At 37.3% G+C, this 13633-nt stretch overlaps 1 long non-coding RNA gene across 2 annotated transcripts in view; it reads left to right on the forward strand.

Annotated features, from left to right (window-relative positions):
* LOC134421672 (uncharacterized) overlaps positions 1-13633 on the forward strand; it is a 63622-nt gene that overhangs the window by 9106 nt on the left and 40883 nt on the right. The window contains exon 3 of one of the 2 annotated variants that reach the window (XR_010028655.1): positions 3670-3776. This is a non-coding gene — a long non-coding RNA (uncharacterized LOC134421672). Of the gene's footprint in view, positions 1-3278; positions 3777-13633 lie in introns of those variants that run through there. The other variant, XR_010028654.1, reaches the window with a different exon arrangement.

Below are 13633 nucleotides of genomic sequence, written 5' to 3' on the forward strand. Positions count from 1 at the left end.
TTTTTGAAGGTAAAACAAACCATGAAATTAGGTGATAACAAGGTTGAGATTTGTACATTTAATCCCTTCCAGGCAAATCTCTGGATGAATTACAGTCAGAGGAAACTGTCTTAAGATAGCCAATATAACTAGCAGAACACTAAAAAACAAGGTATTAAGAAGCTAGCATAAAAGGGGGAAGAGGAAGAGGGGGGGTACCCTCCTAAATAAGTCAGAAACTAATGAAATTACTTAAGAAATATTGCCTTTGGTTATGAAGATAAATCCATAAACAGCCCTATGTGCAAAAAGAGGTAATTAAAGATTTTTGTAAAAGGAATAAAAACAGTGAAGTGAATAAACAGACAAAAATCCAAAGAGAAAGGTGAATCCTATAGTTGCCAAATGCATCAAAGGGCAAACTATAACCGGGTAGTTAAAACTAAAATAGTTTGGTAGGTGTTTGTTGCAATTCTTCTGCTATTTGCAAGTCACCTAGTGTGTAGGGTGAATGTATATCAATTTCACTCAAATATTTTTTTTGGTAAAAAGATATATTCATTGAAACTAAAGTTTTCATTGTTTTGTAAGGTAGACTTGCTACCTTAAAGAAGTGGCTGTTTTCTAGATGCAAGTTAAAAATAACCAAACTAAACCTTTTTCAATACAGAGAACTGTGAATAATATTATTAATATTAAAGGGTTTGAAAAAAAAAAATGGAGTCATATTTTACAATATTTTTCTTACATACTTTATTCCAACCTTTTTTCCCCTTCTTTTTTAGGGAAAAATAATCTGTCTAACCTGAAACAGATTGTTTTCTCTATATGGGAACTTCTGTAGATTTGATTAACACTACACTGTCAAGTCTTGGGGTCAGGGCAGATTGTATTAGAAGCATGACAAGTAGTTAATGAATTTGCATTGACTAATCCATACAAAGCTAAAGATTTTTCTGTCAAGATTAATGTCCAAAAAGAGTAGGACACACTATTTGATACATTATCTTACACTGAATCATACTGTTATTGGACACAAGATTAAGGAACTATGTTATTTTGTCTTATTGCATAGCTATACAACTGGGTTTAGCTATGACACTGATGTATAGTCATGGCTTTAGGAATTCATTTAATCACCAGTAATGTCCTGCTGTAACTCCCCTGTCTGTGGTGTGTGTACTGGCAGCAGCAGGGTCACTTCCCAGTCTTGCAAACGCGCCCGTTCCTGCTGTGCAGCCATTCCCAACGCAACTTGGACTCAGGGATGCTTGGTCCAAATTGTGATCTATGCCTTTGGTGTGAGCTAAAGTGTCCAAAGACCTGGTGATCAAACACTTAAGGCTTTCAGATGCTGTCTAGATGTAATGTGATTAAAAGAGCTGCTGTTCTTTAAAATCCTAGTGGCCTAACTGAAATGTATACTCAGTGATTCTGTGAAATCTCAAGAGGCAGGATTTGGTGAAAAGAACTGCTGGAATGCTTTTTCCAGAGAAGTTAGGCATGAGATTCCTGTCAAAATGGTAAGAATAAATAGGGGAAACTCTGGATCTTGAAGAAGGAAAATGGATTAAAAGAGATGTCTTATCAAACTTTGAATAAAATTCCAGAACTTGTGCAAAATAAGCAAGAGAATCAAAGTAGTATCATTCTCATAGGAGGTGTCTATTTAAATGCTGATGTAGAAACTACAGTCCACAGTAACAGTAATGAATGCAGGAAAAGTACAAGAGGGGAGAAATATGGCAAGATATTCTCCCTCAAGTGGGAATTTTCAATCTGTAATGAGAGAAATTAAAAGATGCACAGAGAGAAGAACATAAGAAAAAGCTTGTCAGGTTGTTGCAGACATAGAAAGATGAGTAATTATCCACTGTCTATAACAATCTTAAACTAAAATTGCATCAAGTAATGGGTAAGCAAAAATTGTTTCTATTTACAAAGAAAATCTAAGCTGTTGAACTTTGCCACAGGGCATTGTGACTGCTTATACTATATATGTTTTTTAAAAACTAACTGATGGCAAGAAATAAAAGTTCTCTAAATTCTATGAAGTCCAAAGATGATGCCTCTAGATCAGGGATCTGTTGGTGGTTGTATGAGTGTAATGGAAGATGCTTATGTTTTGTGGAGTATTTAGTGAGAACTAGCAGTGGACATCTAAAAAGTAGGTTCACACATTATGAAAAGATATCTGCAATTAAGTCCTCTTCTTTTGTCTTGTTTTCCCCTTTTAGGAGATGGCTCCATCTTTTATTTCAGGTAGTTGAATTGCTTTTTGGGAAATATTTTTTGTTTGAGGCCCAAGTCTAGTTTACTGCATATATTAATTCATTGCACAGGAAATGCTTAGCATCTAAAAAGCTTCAGTGAGCTCCACGCTGCTTAAAAGTATCCAGAAGAATAATATGAAAATATAAAGGCTAAAAATTAGTTGATGAAAAATATTGGTCTATAAGATAAGAGCTATGGAAGGTTGTAAATTAATATTTAGGGCACATACTTCAAAAATGGAGAATGCTAAATATGATTTACCTTGCTGGCAAAGCTGTTGGCTGTGTGGATTACATTCATCATTATCACTTATTACAGCCTCCTGAAGATGAATGGCACAGGCTGACACCAGCCGTTTGGTTCCTGAGGTGAATATGATCACAGACCTCTCGTAAATAGTGCTCATTTCTGTCTCCGGCCTTCTTGGCTTTGATCAACTCTGTGTTGTAAATACTGGTTTCCTACTTCTGTACCACTTGGTACATCCCAGTGCTTTTAAGTATTGTATTTAAGTGCTTTCACAGCTGCTGCAGCTTTTATATCTGCGTACACATCTCTATAACTTGGATAAATCAAATGGTAACTATGTCTCCAGAGTGAACTTCACTGCATCCATGGCTCAAGAGTGTCCTTAGACTCTCTTATATGCATGTGCTCCTCTGTTTCTCTGTGCAGGTCATCCACGTCAAATGTTGTCTCTCTTTATATTGTCTAAATTTCAGTGTTGGGGTTTTTTGTTGATTCACTCAATTTCATGTTTACTTCATGAAATCACTGTTTATGAACCTGTTCCTTCCTCTCCTATACTATTGCTGTTTAGCCCCACAGACTGCCCACACAGGGGCAGATGGGTATTTTCAATTCTTATTTTAGCTTATTTAAATGGGGTGAGGCAATGCAACACTTCTCAAAACTGCATTTGTTCTCTAGTTCCAGTAATTGCAATCACATGTTAGCTGACTCATCAGTATGAGCTGTGACAAAACTGTAGCAATGCAGAATGCTATCAGCTGGTCAGTAAATAAAGCCTCTCCTTTGTAAGTCTTGTGGCTTGCAGGTTGCTTTGTCATTAGAAAAAAGCACCCTCATTAAAAAGCTAGCGTGGTGCTGAAACAGAAGGCATCAGAGTAGGAGAATCTACTGGAAGTCTTTTAGCAATTACCTAGGTGAAGATACAGCTGATCATTTGCAAAGAAGCATGGGCAGTTCTTAACATGGAAACTGGGACATTCATCAACACAAAAATACTAGAAATATCCCTGAAGTCTTTCTTTGTTGTATTCCCTTACTAGTTTTGCTATGTCAGATTACAGCACTACAGAGGTTTAGGACTGTTGTACGATGGAGGAAAGCACAAGTTGGTCTTAACATGTAAGGAGTGACAAAATGATTCAGGCTGGAGTTTCTGTGTTTCAGAGTTCTCACCACGCTGGGTGCTTGCATTGTAACCCTCTGAGGAGCTGTGAATCAGTGTGCAAGGACAACATGGGGGAAGAGGCATGCAGGAAAGGAACCTTTAAAAGGTAACGGACTTGTTTTCTCTTTTCAAGCATACATTCTCATCTATAAAGGTTATTAATGAATAACTAATACTGTATTGTTGGTATAATAGTGAACTCTTAAAACATCAAAAGCATCAGAAGTGTCTGTACACACACAGTGCATGTGTTAAAGGTGCTGGAATGTTTTCTGCTGAGACTGCAGCAGAAGAAAAGCACCAGAGCCACTGGTGAACACCAGCTGGTCTGGCTAATCTCCAGAAAGCTAGAACCAGTCTCTGGGTCACTCTTCAGCAAGAGCTGAGTACTTTCAGACTAAATTGATTTAAGACTCTCTTAAGGTCAGAAGCAGACAATTCTTTAGGCTTTGTGAACCATTCAAGCCCATTAACAAGCAACAGTTTACACACTAAGGATTCTTTTCCTTCCTTGGGATTTGTTTAGCCAATGGGTCTCCATACCTGCAGCCAATGACAAAGAAAAATACCTGGGGAAGCTGTCCACATTTTTGAGACTTGCTGTCAAGTTAGATAAGGACTTTAGGGTGCACACTACTGTTTGTTTGAATGGTCTGCAATTAGTGTCTCATGGCACTGTTATTTCTCAAATACAAAGTGAAAGAATCCTGTGTTTACATGTACAGGATCCTTGCAAAGCAGCCTCTGAAGCATTGGGACCAAGTATTCTGAGGGGGAAAAAAAGGGAGATGTCTTCATGGCGTGACAAAAAGCTACTGAGGATCACATTCAAGAAATTTACTTGATGCAAACGAGGATGGTGAAGGAATAATTTTTTTAAATTGAATTATGGGTTGTCAGACGGTTTTCACAGTTCAGTGAAGATCTTATTTTGCAACTAAATAACAACATTTTCAATACTAGTTCATGAATATCATCAGAATGGGCTTATTTCTGTTGGCTCAAAATCCTCTTAATCAGAAGGATTTTTGAAAAAAGTCTTGATTTTATTGTATTTCACTTGGCTTCAAAAGAATTTTATTTATAGTAATAATTTAATGACTTGATGAGGACCTTTAAATATACCATACATTTACTAGCTGTGGTATGCAGTCAGAGGCAATGTACACAAAAATATTGGTAGAAAATAAGTATGTGGATTTGATCACTTGACAGCAAACTGCAATGAATCTAGCAAAAACTCCATTGTAGGTCTTACCAGCTTTTAGATACATCATGGCTTATATTCAAGAAAGCAGAAAAGGAATTCATAGTAGTGCTGTATGAAGAAGCTGTGTTATTAGAAAATTTTTCAAGTGAATGTTTAATTACTTGCAGTTTTATTTTACTGTCTAAAACTAGGTGAGGTTTTTGGGGTTTTTTTCAGTGCTAAGTGATTGTGTTTGCTTGCAGCATGTTTTAATTGCATGATCTTTACCCTCCTTGCACATTGTGAAAAAATGGTATTGCTAATCTAGGCTGAGATTCTCCTGCTGTGTGCAACTTGTTGTACTTAATGTGAATAAGCCAATGCAAGAGAAAGCTGTTTAAATTGTGTTCTCCTATCCTGATGAGACTTCAGGTCCAGAAGTGTATCAAAGTCAGAATCCCAAATGCTTGAATTTACTACCTCTCACCTTGTGTACAGTTTCATCATAGAAGGTTCAATTTTGTTTTTATTAGACTCAGGTTTTTAAACCATAATTGACTTTGTAGAGATAGGTACAGAATTAATGCAAACTCAGAAAAAAAAGGAAAATATTTATTGTCTAGTGGAAGTCTATGCTAGGTATGTGAATGCATAGAAACATGGTGAACTTCTGTCTCAGATAAGTTGCTCTGGTACTGTCTGATTAGTGATTCAAAGGGGGAGAACATTTTTCCTGCTCCATTGTGGGAGTTAGCTGCTGCTCTTCATCAGTTCACACAAGCTGCCAAAGCCAATGTCTGCCTTACCCTCCTTACACCTAATGCACTTTCTTTATAAACCCTGGGGATTACACCAAGCTTTTATAACTGGCAGCATGGCATTGCAAGGGATGAAGGCAAGGCAAGAAAAAAAGATATTAAAGCTTCTGACTAGGACACCAGGATCATCACTCATCATCAGAGCTGTCCTTGTGAAATGTTGGTACTTCCAGCAGTCCTTGGAAAGTCATACTTTGCCACTAAATGGAAAACTGCAATTATGCTCTGATGGATGTTCAAGATTACAGTATTTCTTATTCCCAATTTTTACAGCTTCAAATAAATATCTCCCTTGTTTCTCGCTGTCTTACTGCTCCCAAAGAGAGCATTTGCGAGTGAAGAAGTCATAGACATGTGATAACTTGACTATCTCTGTAATGTCTTTTTCTACTACCATGAGAAGTCAATATTTCATTTACATTTCTTTCCTCTGAAACCCCACTCTCCTTCATGCTCTCCATTTTCTGAATTTTAGAATCAGGGTGGGTCTTTCCATCTTGTCCTTTTACCTGTGAACAAACTTTTCTTTTTCATATACTTCGGCTTTTCCTTCCAAAGTTGCTTATAATTCTGAAATGATGCATTTATTTTGTTTTGTGACTAAATTCTTATTGGAAAAATGCTGCTTTCCTCATAAAGACTGATTGCTTCATCTCATGCTACACACACACATTCTTGCTCTTTAGCCCATCCTTTGACATTTTTCTACCACAAGCTTACTGATTGCTCAAGGAAAAAAAGGTCAAGATGTAGTCATTTGAACAGCTTAGGTTTTCACGTCCTGCTTATATTTTTGAGGGACTAGACAAAAGTCACAGATGGGTATAGGCTGTGTGTTGTGGTTATTTATTAATCCTTAGATGCCTCCTTCTCAGACCAGTAGTGAGAGCCTTAGGTGAGGTCTCTGAATTCTGCATTGAAGGTATGAGAATTGTCAAGAATCTCACGATGGCACCTACAGCAGATACCCAAGAGTGGGAACACCCCATAGGAAATTCAGAGAGGAATGCCTGACTTATGTGGAGATATGCATCACCATTAGGAGTATACAAATCTTCATAAAGATACCTCTATCTCTACAAGGAATGTAGAGTCTTAAATCCTCTCTAGGTTGTAAAGCAAGCACATGCCTTTAAAACTGTATGCATCCCAAAGGGGAAGATAGAGCTTCAAAACCACTATTTCCAACTCCACAGAGTTTATTGGTTCCCTATCAGGATTTTCCAATCCTTAGTCTTGTTTAGGAATTTCTGGCCTGCAGGTACCCTCCTGACCTGATGGATGTACCACATATTTTCCACAAAAGAATTAGAGATCAGTTCATCGACTCAGTGAAAATGATGCTTCAGCCCTGAAATTTAATGGTCACATGAGGCAGAAGGTGTAAAGGTTTCAGAGCTCTGCAGGAAATATCCATATCCTGTAGAATGAGCAGGTAAAGACATTTTCTGTGCTGATTGTTATAAAAAGTATTGAGTTGTGAAAAACTAAAACAAAACCATGGATAAAAACCTTGACGGTTCTCTTCTAATTAATTAATTTATTGAACTATTCAATTGCACTAGCCATAGAAATTTTGATACAACAAAAGAGTGAAAGAAAGTATTTTTCATCTCAAGGAGATCCCCTTTTAGGCTAAGATCTGCAGAGCAATCCAGCAATCAGATTTTGGGTCTTAAATATTGCACAAGTTCAGATGAATTGGCTGTAGCTGCAGTGGTGGTATCTTGCAAATATTTACAGAAAAAAAACCACTTTTGTGGCTGACTTTTTCCCCCTCACCAAAAATCAAGCTATTTAAAACCACCACAAATGTGACAAGAATTAAGAAAAAATTAATATGAACTCCTCAAATTTCCATTAAGCAGGTGGCAAACTTTCTCCTTTGGTATTGTAGCAACCTCTTCCAAATTTGGATTTTTTTAGTGGTGATTTCCTCTTTATTCATTAGTTTTACACCAGTGGATTATCTCCTGTTTCATATTACTGAGTCAAAAGAATAATTTCTTATAAAAATTATTTTCGCATACTATTTTGCACTTTCCTGTTGTTTGTTTTTATTCTACATAGTATACTGTCCTTTACAGCAATTTAAAAATTTCTCCTTCTTTTATCCTTACAAATGTACTTATCTACAGATGTCTCATTTATCCAGAGGCACTTCAAAACATAGCTGGAAGACTTCTACACCTAAAAGACCCTTCAATTTCCCTTTCTCACAAACAGTTAAAACCATAAGGAAAGACTAGGTGAGAATAAAATACTGGCAAAGATACACAAATGAATCTCTGTAATGGTCTCTCAATATTTCCCAGATAATAGAGCTGTTAGATTCACATTAGATCATGCTTCCTTATTAGTAGTCTCCACAATCTGTCTGCTGTCGTGAGATCATGTATTGAGAGTTCTTTTAATATGTATTTTTTAAGTCTATGTTGCTATCCAGGCTTCTATTTCTATTCTTGCCTAGCAAGCAACATCCATTTTCCCCTTGTACTGCAGATTCCTTTTGCCTACTTTATTGACTTCATGCCTTTATCAGAATCAGCACAGCTTTTAATGTAACTAGTGAGCCTGTCATTAGGGACTTGATGGAAGCCTTCCTCAAATTGTAAATAAATTATACTTTATGTACGGCCATTATCGTCTTTCTCTAGGGGTTTCAATGGCTCCAAGCTTTTGTGGTATAGACCATATCCCTTTAGGCAAGATATCCCTTCAGGCTATTTCCCTTCAGGCATGATATGCTGGTTGTAGTCATTACAATATTACTTTGATTATTCTCTAAATTACCCCTCATTACTGTACATTTTCTTTGCTTTTCTCATTACAGATGTAAACATTGTGTGTCTGTTGTGTTTTCAGTCATCCTTCCATTCAACTTCTTAATATACGGCTTCTCTCTGAAATTTTTGATTGATTTGGAAAAAAAAGGAAAAAGTGTTTCTAGCTATGTGTGTCATGTCTAAAAATATGGGAATTCAAAATATGGTTTCTTATTTAATTTAGAGTGATTAAGTAACTAATTAGTCACAATAGCATATAAAAAGGCATCTTTATGGCTCTTTTGGGAAGTGTTAATGAAAAGGTCTTGCCTCTACATCTTGATTGTCAACTGACCTGGGCTCTATCAAAGCTATAATAAGAGCAGTAAATTCCAGAGGTGAAGGGCTTTTGCTAAGAATTTCCTGTCAACATCCCCTGACATTTAAGTTCAGGGACTCAAGTGCTGCAGCTGACCCCAGCTGTCATGGTGGGACACCAGAGGAGAAGTAGGTTACTTAATTACAGTCATTCAAACCCTTGCTGATGCTTACAAGTTCTCTGTTATGGTTCCCATTGGGCTGCATGATTTCATGGGCATGAACACCATTGTCCATTACATCACATCCTATGGGAGCATGAGAGCATTTGCTAGGGAGAACAGAATTTGTACAACAGCATCTGAAGCTGACATATTCAGAAAGTTCTTACAACCTTAATGACTTCATTTTTAGGTGTTCTAACATTAGATGTATGCCCCTAATATGCACACATAAGAGATACAATACCATTTCTGTAAGTATACATCTGTAAAACAGAAGAAGAACTCTGGAAGATTCACAGAAATTTGAGTCTCCCTTTAGCAAGATCTTCATTCTTCAGTGCCTATGACAGTCTGAGGACCATTTGTGAGTGTGAAGTGTTCCTTTTATCATCCTTTTCATAAACTCAGAAGTTGATCTTCACTTCCAGCAATCCTTTCACTCACTGTTGACAAATATTGTGGTTCATATTCTATTTCCATGAGAGACATGGAACTCCTGGAGCAGGTCCAGCAGAGGGTGAGAAAGAGGATTAGGATAAAAGTGTTTCTCTTATGAGGATGGACTGAGGGAGCTGGGCCTGCTCGGCCTCAAGAGGGGACAGCTGAGAGGGGACCTTATCAGTGCCTGTAAGGATCTGAAGGGAGGATGTCAGAAAAGGGAGCCAGGCTGTGCCCAGTGGTGCTGGGCAACAGGACAAGAGGGGCTGGGCAGAAACTGATGCACAGGAGGTTCCGCACAAAATGTGAGGAAGAATTTCTCTAATATGTGGGTGACCCTGCATTGGAACAGACTGCCCAGAGAGGCTGTGGAATTTCCCTCACTGGAGATATTCAAGAGCTGTCTGAACACAATCCTGTGCCCTGTGCACTGGGATGGCCCTGCCTGAGCAGAGAGGTGGGGCCAGGCTCACCCCCTGTGGTCCCTTCCAACCTAGCCCCTTCTGTGATCCTATGATTTTTGCTAAGAGTATTTAAACTTCCAAAGCAAATTCAAGATATTAATGAAGGCATATGCAAATATCCTCAAATTCTGACTTCAAAATAAAGTACACCTTCTTTACACTGAACAAATATTTCTAGATTTACCCAACAGAGGTCGGAGGCTTTAGTCTCCAGGACATTTATTTTTTGTTGAGATAAGCTATCACCCTTAAAGTATCAGTTGTGACTTTGAAGGGTTTTTAAAATTAATTTTAATATTTTAAATAGCAGTAATGCTTCAGCAAGAACTTTAAATAGGCATATGTAAAACATCATGCCAAGAGATACACTGCTCACAAAACTCTCCCAACAAGCATTCTTGAGAACTTCATTTGGTTTTAGTTTCTGTTTGATCTATGAGGGGATAGTTTAGCAATAATAGCAACCTTTATTTATACACAAATGTCAGAAAATCTATATATCTTTTCTCACTAATTCTTCTAGTTGGTGATGGCAACATTTAAATTAAAATTAAAATTAAATATTGTCTCATGACAGAGACAATAATTGTCATCACAATTAACTACCTGACTAACAATCAGGAAATGACTCAATTTTGATGTTATCTATGCTTGTTAGAAACCTGAAAGAAATTCTTCTTCCTAATTGTGTTTCAGGATCCATATAGTATCACAAATAAAAGTTTCTGTCTTCAAGAAGCTCATGCTTATTGGGAAAATCCCACTTAATTTTAAGAAATCAGCTTTCTTTCTTCAGTCATTGGAATTTTCTTTTTCAGAATGGTCTAACGTCCCATCAGATTTAATTTGCATGTAGAAATAGATCATTTTCCCTCATTATTTTTTGGCTAACTTGAAATGGAGTTTCAATCATCATATAAAATGAGAGAGCTCTTACTCACATTTGAGAATTAATGCATAAAATCCTTTCTTTCTCCAATGTTCTTTCTCATGTGTGCATGTACTGTCAGATTACAAGTAATTCAAGATTAGTGAAACATGGTCAGCTTGATTAACAACTGACAATTAAATCATTCCCCTGTGGAAGGCCTTAATACTTTTAAATTCTTGCTATTGGGCTGTATAGATCTAGTACCTATTAGCAGGCTGCCATCAGGGACAGAGGGAATAGTGTTGGGTGTGCTTTGTCAAACTCCAGCAGGACATGCTGGGCCACCATGGGCTGGGCGTTGTAAAATCCTATGGCTCTGTCCAGAGAATCTTCTATTCAAAGCATCAAAATAATGATGTATGGTTATCAGTACCACTGGAAATTCCATGCTACAAAGGTGAATTTCTTCTGGGACAGCAGATTTTTACTTTGCCTGAAAGCAAATTGCAGAGGCTTGCTGACATGTATGTGCTTTAAACAATTATGTAAAACTGAACTCTGATGTGAACCTTTTGTGCAACATAAACTAACTAGGAGTGCAATTGTCAACTGGTGTGGAGAAATACACAATGTAAAAACTAATATTGAGAGAACTAAGGTAACACATAACGTCATATGACACACCACTAATAAATTGTTTAGAGCCCAGAATGACAACTTTAAGAGGAAATATAAGCTTGTGTATTTCCTGTCTAAGGCTTGCTTTCACTGCAAATGCTGGTGGAAATTCACCCTTAAAAGCTTGTCTTCTGCTATTTGAGATTGTGTGAGTGAGCCACTGTTTCAAAATTGTCACTGCTTTTTGAATAAAACCAGGATCAAGCACTGAAATATTTAAATGTATTCTATATTTTCTAACTTGTGCAGTTACAGTTCAAAGGCTGCTAGATTTGAGACACAGTGATAAAAGTCTCTGTTGCATGCAGAACGGCTATCACGGTGGCAGCACTGCAAACTTTCCCTGTCTGATCTGTCAGCCTCTGGAAGGCATGATGCTCAGCAGCTGATAAAGTGCTCTATGCTGAAACCAAAATTATGGGTTCTAATGAACCTCAGAAATGCTGCTGTCTTTGAAATGTGACTCCCTGTCCAGTGAGAATTGGGCTGTTTTCACAGTATTGAACAGCCACTGGATGATAATGACCTTCAATAGCTACAGCTTGGGGCTAGATTTGAGTTTGATACTAAGAGGTGAAAAGCTTTCAAACTCAGTACCAGTCCCTTGAGCTATTTAGTCCTTCCAATGACTTATGTCTTGGTAAACATAAATCCCCTTTGTCCTCATCATGCTTGTTGCTCTGCAGCAGGTTTTCTGCAGGCTTTGTATCATTTTTTACTGTAGATTTTCTGTAGATTTGAACCCTATTCACATCATCTGATGTATGCTCTTGAAATGATGTTTTGTTTCGAAGTCCAGCAACATCAATTAACTGTGGCTTTGGCTTTGCTACGTTTTGAGGCTCCACTGAAAAGAATTTGGGCAGCTGCACATTTTTTCTCCTTTTCCTTGGTGCAGTCTGAATCTCAGGCTCAATGGTTTGGTACATATTTCTCAGAAAGCTCACAGGTTGAAGTCAAATCAACTTTGTTACCAGTGTTGTAGGTAAAAACTGCATATTTAAGGAAAAATGTGAATGAAAGGGATAAAGAAAGATAATCTTCCAACTTTACTAACAACTCAGATTTTCTCTTTAACATAGAAAAAAGATTCTGCCCAGGATTATTCCTTCCTTCTCGTCACTTCTGTTTTCCTCTTGATTGAGTAGGTCAGTAATGTAAACTGATAAACTGCTGAGAAACATGATGTGGACATGAGGACTTTGATCTAGCTTATCATTTTAGAATGGCCTCAGGTGAAAAACATGTATACCTACATGCTTATACATGTTTGCTTTATACTGAATATTTGTTAAATATTTTCACGATATCTGTAGAACAATGAGGTTCATACTGTAGTCCTGCATTTTGGAGAACATACTGTGACACAGGGAATTCACACTAAAAGCTACAGCTCTAAAGAATTTTAAAGTCGTGTTCTTCTTGACCATATCCTTTCCTTACCTAGCATAGCACCCACATGTGTAGATTTTTCCCCTTAAACATTGGCTTTGCAAATTTTCTTTCAGTTGTGTTTTTCTTTTTTTTTTTTTTTTTTTTTTGACCACTGGCTGATTATTGCTGTAATTAAACTCTGCCTTATCCCTGCACATTTACTCACTCAAAATAGTGTCTTCTTACAAACAGATTAATTCAAATCCATTCAAATATAGCTTGGCTTGGAATACTTGTTTACAATGTACTTGATTGTAAAGACCCTAGTAGACTGCAAGCTTTATCAAACTAAGAATATAAAGCATAAAACCTTGTGTGCCTTTGTTGTTGTACTTTAATTCTGTTAATCGCCCTAGGTAAAGATTAGCTGCTGTTGTCAATTTAATTCAGCTTCAAACAAAGCAACAAGGTCACTTCTTTTTTTTTTTCTTTTTTTTTTTTTTTAAAGCAAACAGGATTGAGTTGTCATGTAGTTCTAATAGGCAGCACAGGGAATCATTAGTCCACCTCAGCTCTCTGACTGATGGGCATTTCACTTCAGTCATCTGACTGAGCACTAGTGGCCCAGTACTATTGACACCATGTCAGAGCTGAGAGAAGATGCCTTAATCGGCTCAGACACTCTCTGCATTGATTTGACAAGTTGCTGTAATGACCTTCTTGTTTTTCTGAAGGATTACTGTTTACCCAGGGAGGTGCTGCTGAAAGCATGCGCTGCATTGTCATGGAAACTATTATTGTTGCATCTTGATCCCATTAATGCT

This window comes from Melospiza melodia, chromosome 9 (genome assembly GCF_035770615.1).
Source record: "Melospiza melodia melodia isolate bMelMel2 chromosome 9, bMelMel2.pri, whole genome shotgun sequence".
NCBI lineage: Eukaryota > Metazoa > Chordata > Aves > Passeriformes > Passerellidae > Melospiza > Melospiza melodia.